At 42.4% G+C, this 12,307-nt stretch overlaps 1 long non-coding RNA gene across 2 annotated transcripts in view; it reads left to right on the top strand.

The window, feature by feature from the left end:
- LOC137518393 (uncharacterized) overlaps positions 1-12,307 on the top strand; it is a 54,754-nt gene that overhangs the window by 16,474 nt on the left and 25,973 nt on the right. The window contains exon 3 of one of the 2 annotated variants that reach the window (XR_011020805.1): positions 5,585-5,680. The exons of the other annotated variant lie outside the window; for it this stretch is intronic. This is a non-coding gene — a long non-coding RNA (uncharacterized lncRNA). The remainder of the gene's footprint in view (positions 1-5,584; positions 5,681-12,307) is intronic. 2 annotated transcript variants of the gene reach the window in all.

Below are 12,307 nucleotides of genomic sequence, written 5' to 3'. Positions count from 1 at the left end.
TTACTTACCTGGAGCTTCCTCCAGCTCCTAGAAGCCTCTGTGTCCCTCGTCGCAGTTCTGCCATGTGCCACTCTTCTGGGGTCCTCTCCAAGTCTCCATAGCGGCTGCTGAACCAGCCACATTTGCAGAAGCCACTACAGAGGGGACCCCAGTGAAGTGGCAGATGGTGGAAGTTCAGTGAGGGACACAGGAGCTTGCAGAGACTGGAGGAAGCTCCAGGTAAGTAAATAAGCATTTTTCTCCCTGCTAATGTATCCTTTAAGCAAAAAAAAAAATGGATTTGCTGCAGCTCCTGGAAAGGGGCATATCACTACTGCAAGTGCCAGAGCTGGGACAAGGTCCTCCCGCACCCAAGGCTGAGACACCCATGTGCGCCCCTCATCACTCCATCCCTGTCACCCCAGCCATCACACACTGATTGCTATTAGACTAAGAGGCACCCCAGGGCCCCCAACACCTTATTCTCTAGTTATCTGGCTTGCAGTCACTGCCATGTATCCCCTTTTCTTATTTACCTTTTCAAACACAATAGGGGAATGATAGCTGAGTGAGTTGTGCGCCCCCTCCTACACTGAGCCCTGAGGCTGGAGCCTCTCTTGCCTCTGCCTCGGCCCGGCCCTGGCAAGTGCTACTACTTGTGTACCGTCACATTACTTTAAGTATACCTGACTCAAGGTAGAGCTACCTATGGGTAAGCTCAAAGGTATGTTCAAGGTATGTTCATGCTGGACCCATTTACCGTTGTGCATTGTCTATTCTCCTCCTTGTTCCCTTTACGCTCCGTAATCACTTCTTGAAGAATTTGATTTTCGGTTAAAGTTACATTTTCCAACAGGAAGAGGCAGGCTTGTTCCCTCCTATCACCCTCCCATTTTCATCACATCCCCGCCCCATTCACTCCCAACCTGTGCTTAGCTTAGGTAGTTTTACTTGGAGTCAGATAAACTTTAAGGGGGTAAGTCAGCCACGGGCAAACTACAGCCCACTATTCAAGCAACCTGTTGCTAGAGGTCCGGATCCCTCCCCTCCCATTCTCTTTCTCCCACCGTCCTTTTAAAGTTGCATGCAGAATGCAACAACACAAGGAACTCATGCAATCACTGGTTCCAGTGGCGATCTTCATTACAATGGTGGCTTCATTATTATTATTTTTATTATTATTATTTAGTATTTATATAGCGTAGACATATTACGCAGCGCTGTACAGTGTATATATATATCTTGTCACTAACTGTCCCTCAAAGGAGCTCACAATCTAATCCCTACCATTGCCATATGTCTATATTATGTAGTGTAAGTACTGTAGTCTAGGGCCAATTTAGGGGGAGCCAATTAACTTATCCGTATGTTTTTGGAATGTGGGAGGAAACCGGAGTGCCCAGAGGACACCCACGTAGACACAGAGAGAACATACAAACTCTTTGCAGATAGTGCCCTGGCTGGGATTCGAACCAGGGACCCAGCTCTGCAAGGCAAGAGAGCTAACCACTACACCACCATGCTGCCCGTGCTGTCACATGATGCTGCTGTTGCCATGGAGATTGCTGCTGGAACGAGTGATTGGGTGAGTTACACTTAATCCTTCCCTGTATGTTCCTTCACCAGAGGGAGGGAGGAATAGAAAAATAATGCGGCCCAATCACATAAATCTTTGTCCATCCCTGTGGTAAGTGAATATTGATGCTTATTTGCCCTGAAATAGTGACTCTGAGGTGGTTCCAAAATGTTGACGGAAATTCTTGAATACAATTCTTTATATACAACTTTATGCCATATCTTGTTGCTTGAGTCAAGACCCTAAGGTTAGGAAAAGGACACAATGTGATGTTAAAGAGTAACTGTCAGGCTGCAGAAGCTAATTTAAACCTCTATTCTCCTGTGTTAAACAGTTTAGAAGGAAGCCCAAAAGCAATTAGTGAAGATAAAAATCTCAGTTACCTTTGATGTGTGCTTATCAGCAAGTCTGTTATTCTTAAGAAGACGCAAGCCGCATACCATACTGCAAAGCATTCTGGGGCTCTCCCCTCGGCTGCTAATGAGACGTTACAGCAGCTTGTAATCGTGTAGCACTGATAAATCTCGGGCAGAGTACACTGCAGGAGTCAGCTATTGTTCCTAGCCACATGGCTCATTAATATTCACTGCACACTGTGTTGTTCAAGTACAAGCTTATCTGTGATCAGGAATCAGGCAGGACATGACGACACATTTGACAGAAAAACATGGAGCCTGCCATGAGCTGTCAGGAGCATCTATCTCTGCATATACTATATACAAATTCTGTGAAATCCAAACGTGGACAGTGAAATGCATATGTAATGTAAGTACAGCCAATCTTTAGCTACTGATATATGTGTTTATTTTCTCTGAGACCTTATACCTAACAGCTCCTCTTTAAGGTAAGATTATGAAAGTGCATTAAGGAAGGTTAAGATCCCCTTAAAAAAATTACAATTAATTATAATGTGCTGCTGGTTTTCTGTAACTAGTACATGCCCTGCTTCTTAGTGGCCAAGTCAATAATATTCATAACTATTTCTTGTCAGGTTCATGGAATACAGGAAAAGAGTTTAAAGGATGCCTGATCTGAGACACAGTATCTAAGGTAAGCATAGGGATCTGTTCATGTTGTATCCACATAGCTTTTTGTGTTGTCCTTTCCTTTCTCATTCTCCCCAGTCCTAATAATAACTCATTGAAAAATCTGCCTTTTGGTTAAAGTCACATTTTCAAACAAGAAGAGACAGGCTAGCTGTGATGTCACGCTCCCATTCTATCCTCTTTAAGGATATACAAGATGAAAAGTAAATACCTGTAAAGCTGCATAATCCTTCTAGGATGCAGTCTGCATCCTTAGTTTTTCCCACATTGCATCCAAATGCTTTGCAAAGTGCCTGGACCGGGCCCCGACACTCCCCTGGGTCAGCATCCTCGACCCGCAAAGAGAATTCCACCATAGGCACCTACGCCTTCCTAGTTTCCATTGCTGCGCAGGTCAGGAGCTCACACATGCAAGACATCCTGGAGGCCGCCCAGGAGTGAGGATACAGCAGCAGAGAGCTTCTGACTTGCGCAAGCACGTGACCAGCAATGCGAACTGTGCAGGTGCAGGCAGCTATGGCAGAATTCTCTTTCTGGGTCGGCATTACATTATTTTCACTGGAGTTCCTCTTTAAGGGGAGTGAGTGAGGTGGAGAAGAGAAAGGAAAAGGGAATATCACAGCAAGCCTTCCTCTTCCTGTCTGAAAATTTGACTTTAGCCAAAAGTCAAATTTTTTTAAGGAGTGATTATGGAGGTGCGAGGAATGAGGAGAGGGACGGACAACACACAGAGGTATGTGAATCCAGCATGAACATACCGCTGTGCTTACTTTAGGTAGCTTTGACTTGGGTATGGAATCCTTTAAGTTCACGCTGCTAACCCCTTAGAAAAAAAATTACACTTAGGGTTTGTATACTTAGGTGATGATGATAGCAGTATTCTAACCTCCATCTTTTTATTGTCAATATTGATAGCAGCATTATATGTAGTGCTTCAAAAACTGTAGGCAAATAGGAATGGTATCAGGTTTCTTTAATATTATAGAGTGTATATATTTTACAGGTAGTCATTTTCTGAATTTTCCTAAGTTATAAAGTATATGTCTGCAAGAAATGTGCTCTGCCATTCATTTTTCAGACTTGATAAATTCACGTTCTTCCTTTTTCTCAGAAGGAACCACTGCATTATTCTCATTTTATATTGGAATGATGAATAATATGTGACACTCTATTTGCTCTTCATGCTAGATCTCCTATTCTGCTATAAATGTTCAATTTGCTAGAATTGCTTAAAGGTGCATTTTCCCTAGTGAAGAAAATGAACCCGAAATGTTTAATGTTTAATTCACAGACAAGTGACTGCCACCCTTCAGCCAATTTTTATGAGTATCTGTTTAAACTTTGTCTCAAAGGGAATTGATTTTCGCTAATGGATATCTTTTGCAGAATGGAGATGATGGATAGAAATAAAGGTCCATCTGTATGTACAAATAGGCAATACAAAAGTACAGGGCAGTTAGGGAACCTGCCCATTAGGGAAAAAACATGTTTTGATAAAAGAAAGTAAAGACTGTAAAGTGATGTTGCAGGTAAAATAAAATAACGGTATGCAGTCACTTGACAATGCCTTTCTCTTTCACACACACACACTGCAAAAAATTTATATATAATAATAGGAATTCAGGCCACTTGACTGGCTGGTGGAACTTTTTGTGCTGAGGACTTGATAACATTCCCTGTGGGCCAATTGACTCCATATACAAAAGTGGAGTATTACAAGCTGGTAAAACTAAGTACACACATACAAGTAGTGCTGCTGGTGGAACAAATTGGGGACAGTACAGATGCTTTGCTAGGCTTTAGGATGTATTATGTAGCTATGAGGGGGGCAGAGGGACGATGATCAACACATGGTGTGGAGCGGGCACTGGGAACGTAAAAATAATATAGTGATTGGGGATGCTTGGCAGCAGGAGCTGGATCATTAAGAGATAGATAGAGATAGATCATTGGTCAAAGTTGTTGTAATTGAATGTTGTGAAAAACTGTTATCTAGTGTGTGTACATTCCTGAAGTCTTTATCTGGGGAAACAAGTATAGAGGGTGGGAGATGAGCATAAAGGAGTGGCTCTGTGCACCAGGCCTGGAGACTGGAGGGCAGGAGCAGAAACATATATAACTTTGAGGATGCTAAATACAACTGCTAAATGTCATCACTGTCATCATAAGCATCATAAGTTGAGTCATATTGCTGAAAATAGTTTATACTGGTAAATAAAGCTATTCAGTGTGACTGGTTGCAGCAATTGCATTAACTACCTCAGTTGTTGCAAAATTGTGCATGGAAGGAGAATGGAGGCATTGCTGAACTTGCACTGTCTTGTCAATTGGTGATGGATGTGGTGGTCCCTATGAATTTACTGAATAAAGTGGCTGTAGTCGTCCCTATTCATATGGAAACATGTTGGCATCCTATGACATCCCTGGTGTTTTAAACCACATTGGCTAAGTGATTCATTTTTCTGGGATTAAAGGAAACCAGAGACCACTTAAAAGAAAAATGTATACTTACCTGGGGCTTCCTCCAGCCCCCTTCAGGCCACCTGGCTCTTCGGCTAGGCGACCTGATAATTCTGGGAGTCGTGCACGTCCCATCATGTTCCCATCGCTGGGGGAGTTCTGCGCCAAACGCTCCCGTGGATGGTGCAAACTGTCAGAATAACCGGGCTGCCTAACGGAGGATCCAGTTGGCCTGGGAAGACGGCAATAGACCAATCAGCCTGAAGGGGGCTGGAGGAAGCCCCAGGTATATCTTTTTTTTCTATTAGGTGGTCTCAGGCAGAGCCGGGACATGGTCCTTTAGTACCCTAGGCTGAGACACAAAAGTGTGCCTCCCCCAGCCATCACACACTGATTGCTATTGGATGAATAGAAGGCTCCTGTGGGGCCCCCCAACCCCCCACACTTTAATCTCTAGTTATCTGCCTTGCAGTCACTGCAATGTATCCTCTTTTCTTATTTCTCTCTGCTCCAAACACAATAGGGGAATGATAGCTGAGTGAGTTGTGCGCACCCTCCTACACTGCGCCTTGAGGCTGGAGCCTCTCTCACCTCTGCCTCGAGCCGGCCCTGATCTCAGGTATGCTTTAAATTAAATTACATGATTCCATATATGGAAAGAGTTATTTGGTCTATTTTACATCAAAAGATACATACTTAAGGGCACTCAGGGGGAGACGAAGAAATTTGTACTGACCTGGGAATCCATTGTATGTCCCAAATGACCAAAAAGCTCTGAACTTGTTTAACATAATACTTGGGTGGACCTCTGTGTGTCCTCCTCAGACTGATGGTCTGGTGATGGACATTTGTCCTGGCTCAAAGTGTAAGCTGAAAAAGTTAGGAACGAACATTTAAAGAGAGAATATTCAGCCAATACCTTTCAAAAAAAGAATTGGCTCAGAGCTGTTAGAACCTATATTTGGAGGAAAAAAATGCAAAGGGGGTGTACTCAAAAAGTCTTAATGAACCAATAATATTTGAAATTGCATGCATTTATTACAAAACATTAAAAAGTCAATGAAATAGAAGATGGTCACCTTAGCAACAAGAATCATAGACATTTATCTGGCTAGCAATTTTATCATTACTAGTGCAGGAGGAGCATCGGCCATTAACCCATAGCGCTCTAACACACACTACCATAGCAATACACATGTTATCCTGGTAAAGCATGTTAATAGCTGGTGCTCCGCTTGCATTAGAATCCCTTGATAAGTGCTTATTTAATGTCTTATTATATCATCAACTGCTGATTCCTGTTTGAAGTCTGTTTAGGACCAAGTTGGCCAATCTCAATCTTTTCTGGTGGTAAAAAAAATTCTACCATCTTCATGGTCATTTAAAGGTTCATTTTAGAGCTTGACATTGCCTATGTAACTCCACATTGATTTTAAGCATTTTTTAAAAATAAACTGTGGACATAATGTGGATTTTTTTGTCTCGTCCTCTCTTTACTGCTGGCCACTGTATGTTAAAAGTAGCTATTAATTAACAGTATGTTGTAACGTGTGTGTGTGCTGGATTTGTTTCAAAGGTTCATAATAGATGTATTGTATGTTAGTGAACTGTCCAAACTAACACCCAGGTAGACAGGGTTCAGATGGTCTTCAAGTTTTACTCCATTGAGGCCGATACTGAGTTTATGCTAAAATGATTCTTGAAGTGTAAAAAGCTGGCCTGTGTTTTAGTTTGATTTGCCTCTCCACTGCTAGCTGGGACCTTTTTCAGCCATGTGCTCTTAGATGTACAAACGTAGTCACACTGCAGCACACGAGCAGCTCCATGCACCTGCGCAGTGCAGCCATGCTCGGGCACTGAGTGGAGCACAGCCAGCCACATGCAATATTCATCATTCAAGTTGAGTACTGTGAAGAGAGAGGAAATGAAGGGGTCTATTAAGACTGGGAAGCCTCTGGACCATTCACAGGGTTCCTCCTACGGAGGTAAGTATCCAACTTTTTTTTTATCCTGCTTAAAAGGTCAACTTTAAGGTGGATCTATTTAGAGTTCAAGAAGCACTAATTATTATGTAACCTTTCTACCCTAATACAACATCACATTTATTTATTCCCTATGAAACCTAATACTGGCTGCCAACAAATCAAATGCTCAATCCTGAGCTAGCTACTGCTGCACATTATACCTGCACATCACTTACTGCACTTTGTATATGTTTATATATCCTGATGAAGCTCTCTTATGTGCACAAAACATGTTGGATGGTTTAGGGTGTGTGTTTATTGAAAGGGGAAACTGATAATAGATTCAGGTATTTCTGAAGTTTAAAATGTACCTGAAGGGAAAAATTGCTCAATGTGGGTACTTACTTCAGGATAGTAGGCCTCTGAATCCCCCATCACCCTCCTCCTCACCAATCCAGCACTGGGACCTCCCAAAACCCGACGACAAAGCCTTGTTGATGGAGCTTGGCTGCACTGCGCAGGTACAAGTAGCTCATGCCTGCACAGTAGCATGGAGCCAAATAAGATTGGCTTTTTCGGTGGAGCCCGTGCGGTAACTCCTTGCTATTACGCAGGTATGACACATCAGTGGTAACAGATGGGAGCGGGGAGACACAATCATCCCTGAAAGTTATCAATCTATCCAGATTGTTTTGACTGCTGAACAGATGGTTGTCCTCAAAAAGGGTTTGACTTTTGTACCATCGAAAGAATTTTCAGCTTTCGAGTGGACAAAGGACATACATTTGTTTGCAAGATAGTTGTCACTTATAAAACTACATGAGTCTCAAACTACAAAAGACAAAAATTGCGAGCGATTGGAAAGAGTAGCTTTGGAAGCATTGAATGATTTGTTAGCAGAAAATGAGGGAACTAGGGAGATGACCCCTTCAAGTACCCTTAATCAGAAGAGTCTGTATTGTCCTACATTTTCACAACATACCCACATTCAGACTTTTGTAAACATGGTTGTCAGAGACTTACGTAAACTTGAGAAAAGAGTACATCAAAGATGCGAAAAACAGGGTAACCTTACATGGAGGGAAGTGTTGGCTCTTAAGTCCTTATCTAAAAGTAAATACATTGTAATAAAACCTGCCGACAAGGGGGTAAATGTGGTCATAATGGATGAGAACAAATATGTACAAAGGTGCAAGAAAATTTTGAATCAGAAAGACCAATACAAAGTGTTGAAATCTAATCCTATAAATGAACATAAAGGGTTATTGAAAGATCTACTGAAAGAGGGTTTAAGTACTGGAGCCTTAGACAAGAATGATTATGACTTTTTGAAACAATCAATTTTGCATCCAATTGCATCTGTTTTTTATGCATTGCCAAAGATACATAAGCACAAAATGGATCCCCCAGGGAGACCAATTGTCTCGGGAAGAGGCAATCTAACAGACACATTGAGTCAGCATGTAGACTCCTTCCTGAGGCCATTTGTAGAGGCCCTACCATCCTATGTGACACAAAGGACGTTCTTTGCAGATTGCAAGGCCTCCAAATGTCTGGCGACGTGTTTTTGGCTAGCCTGGATGTCGAGGCATTGTAGTATAGTAACATCCAACATGACCTCGGCATCCAGGCGGTCCAGTACTTCCTCCAGTCGAGGGGAACTCACTTGACAAACCACTCTAGATTCCTTGTGAGAGCCCTGGAGTTCATCCTCACAATACCTTTATGTTTGGCGACTGGTGGTACCACCAGCTTAGGGGATGTGCTATGGGGACGGCGTGCTCCCCCTCATATGCTAATCTTTTCCTGGGCTGGTGGGAGGACACTCGTGCGTTTAATGAAGATCTAGCGTTTTTCACGTCCAACATCTCCTTTTGGGGGAGATTCATTGAGGTTATCTTGCTATTGTGGGAGGGTCCAAGGGACCTATTTGAAAAGTTTATGGAGATCTTCAATGACAATGATATCAGAATGCATTTCACGTTTTAAATCGACCCCAATAAGATCACTTTTCTGGACCTTGAGATAATGAAGGGGAGGGATGGCTGTCTGAACACAAAAATATTTAGAAAATAGACGGCCACAAACTCCCTCTTGCACTGGCAGAGTGCACATTCAAAGTCTTTAAAGGCGGGTATCCCGGTGGGGCAGTTCCTCAGGGCGAGGAGGAACTGCTCCAACGAGGAGAGTTTTGACGAGGAAAGATTTAAACAAAGGGGCTTTCCAGATGATACAGTTGAAAAAGCATATAGGAGAGCTAAAAATAGCAAACATGAAGACACTTTGGGACGAAAACAGAAACAAACGAACCAACAGACATTGATACTAATAGGCTCATTCTCAAACCAGTCACACCAGAAGAAAAGAGGAAAGCAAACACCTCAATTGACTACCACCTAAACCAATAGGGTCGTTTAAGTGTGGGCACTGTAAAGCATGTCCTTATATTCCCAAAGTAAAAAGCTTTAGAGCTAAGGCTGTAAACCACAATTTTGACATTAAGAGTTTTATCAACTGCAATACTCGTGGGCTTGTTTATGTAGCCAGCTGTGAGTGTGACCTTCTATATGTGGGCAAGACTACATGTGCCCTCAAAGACAAAGTACTGGAACATGTAGGAGACATAAAACATAAGAGGTACAGTCCTATAGCAAAACATGAATGCCAAACATAACCAAAACCCCCTAGCAATTTCCTTTTGGGGTCTCCAACAATGGAGACCTGGTTCTAGGGGGGTAACCTGGACAAGAAATTATTAGAGTTAGAGTTGGCCTGGATCTTCCGGATGGATACCATGTCCTTGAAGGGCCTAACTGAAGAATTCTCTGTCAAATGTTTCCTGTAAGGTCCCATATCATTGACCGATGCCCTCCAATCCTACGTTTGATACACCCGAACAAATTATATATGGGGGTGTATACATATAATGGTTACAATAACGTCTGGTTGGTTTCTCTGCCAACCACTGTCCACTGTTCCTATACGTCTCCTTTGCCTTCTTCATCCCCCTCCCCTTTACCCTCTTCCTTGTGATCACTAATATATCCCTTCCTATATATGGAAACTAAGGTGCACTATTGATAGAAGCCAAATGGGCCAAACAAAGTGCACATATAATGGGCCATATGAAATATAACAACTATAGGTCATATGAAATGGTCAAACAAAAGAGCGAGCTGATGGGCTGTCTCTTCTCCTTTATTCAATTTACTTTATTGTCATTGTGTAACACAACGAAATTACTTTTCATGACAACCCCATGGTGCATATAGGGAACATAGTGATAGTAACAAGGAAGAGAAGAAATTATACACATATGCCAGGTATTACAGATATTTAAACAATTTGTACACAGTGTTAATTATTTCAGAGAGGATTCAGAGTTCATCAAGTTTATGGCAGATGAGAAAAAGCTGTCTTTCAGTCTGTTTGTGTGTGTGCAGATTGATCTAAAATGTTTACCTGATGGAAGGAGCTCAAACAAGGCATTTCCAGGGTGAGTGTTGTCCTTGATAATGTTTTTGGCCCTTCTCACGCTGCGAGTATTATACAAAAGTTCCAGTGATGGTAGTTCAGTGCCAATAATGGCTTCTGCTGTTTTAACAACTCGCTGCAGGGCTTCTCTTGTAGCCTTCGTGCAGCTGTTGTACCAGGCCGTCATGCAATTGGTCAGAACGCTTTCTATAGTGCATCTGTAGAAATTAACTAGCAGCTTCTGTGGGAGGTTAGCACTCCTTAGTTTTCTCAGAAAGTAGAGGCGTTGTTGTGCTTTGCCAGTTAGAGCTAAAGCATTGTCAGCCCAGGACAGGTTCTCTGCGATGGTGACTCCCAAAAATTTGAAGCTGGAAACTCTCTCCACAGCCTCTGCATTAATCATTAGCGGTAGGTGAGTGGTCTTTTTGGTGGTCCTAAAGTCCAGAATAATTTCTTTGGTCTTCTTTGTATTTAATAACAGGTTGTTAATGTCGCACCATGCAGTCAGGTTCCAAACTTCTTCTCTGTATGCAGCTTCCTCATTGTCTGATATAAGCCCAATGACAGTCGTATCATCTGAAAACTTAACAATTATGTTTGAGGTATGGATAGGCTGGCAGTCATGGGTGAAAAGTGCATAGAGGAGAGGGCTTAATACACAGCCCTGTGGCATGCCAGTGCTCAGGGTAAGGGTGGAGGATGTCTGTTTTCCTAGTCTGACAGTTTGAGGGCGATTAGTAAGGAAGTAAAACAAGTACATATGGAGGGAGCAAGACCTAGTGCATGGAGTTTGTTGGTCAGCTGGCTAGGTACAATGGTGTTAAATGCTGAGCTGTAGTCAACAAAGAGCATCCTAACATAGGAGTTGGGCTTTTCCAGGTGTGAGAGGGCAGCATGGAGAGCTACACAGATGGCATCCTCAGTCGATCTATTTGTTCGGTAAGCAAACTGGTGTTGATCTAGATTTGCTGGGATGGAGGCCTTGATGTGTGTGGCTACCAGTCGTTCAAAGCACTTGGCGATGACAGGGGTTAGAGCAACTGGTCAATAATCATTAAGACAGGTTATCCAAGGATTTTTTGGGACTGGCACAATGGTTGAATATTTAAGGCATGATGGGACTACACCCAAGAACAGAGAGAGGTTGAATATTTGTGTAAAAACTTTCGCTAGTTGACCAGCACAGGCCTGGAGCACACGTCCTTGCACACCATCAGGACCTGCAGCTTTCCTGGTGTTGATATTTTTGAGTGCTTGCTGCACTTCATGTATGTGAAGGATTAAAGGCTGTGAGTCTGTAGTGGGCCCAAAGTTGACTGGAGGCCGATTGTTGTCTTTTTCAAATCTAGCAAAGAAGTTGTTAAGTACCTCTGCTATGCTGGGGATGTTATTGTCCAGTGTATATTGAGTGCTATTCTTTTTGTAATCTGTGAATAGTTGAATGCTTTGCCACATCCTGTTTGGGTTTGAGTCATTTTCAAAGTTCTCCTCAATCTTTTGTTTGTATTTAAGTTTTGCATTTCGTATGCCTTTTTTCAGACTTGCTCTGGCTGAAGAATATGCTTCTTTGTCCTGTATTTTAAAAGCTTTGTTTCTATTCTTTAGAAGTTCCTTGAGTTCTTTTGTAATCCATGGTCTATGATTTGGGTAAACTGTAATTCTTTTGTTAACAGTGATGGTGGTAGGTGAACAGAGGCACCAGAAGGATAAAAGTACATAAAATTTTTAAAAAATTGCTGGGAGGAAGTGGTGAACTCGCCTCCGTTAAAGCAGACACCAAGGACTGTAAATATATAGATATACACATT

Source organism: Hyperolius riggenbachi, chromosome 5 (genome assembly GCF_040937935.1).
Source record: "Hyperolius riggenbachi isolate aHypRig1 chromosome 5, aHypRig1.pri, whole genome shotgun sequence".
Taxonomy (NCBI): Eukaryota; Metazoa; Chordata; class Amphibia; order Anura; family Hyperoliidae; genus Hyperolius; species Hyperolius riggenbachi.
Note: the sequence above shows the minus strand (reverse complement) of the source record. Positions and strands in the feature narration are given on the sequence as shown.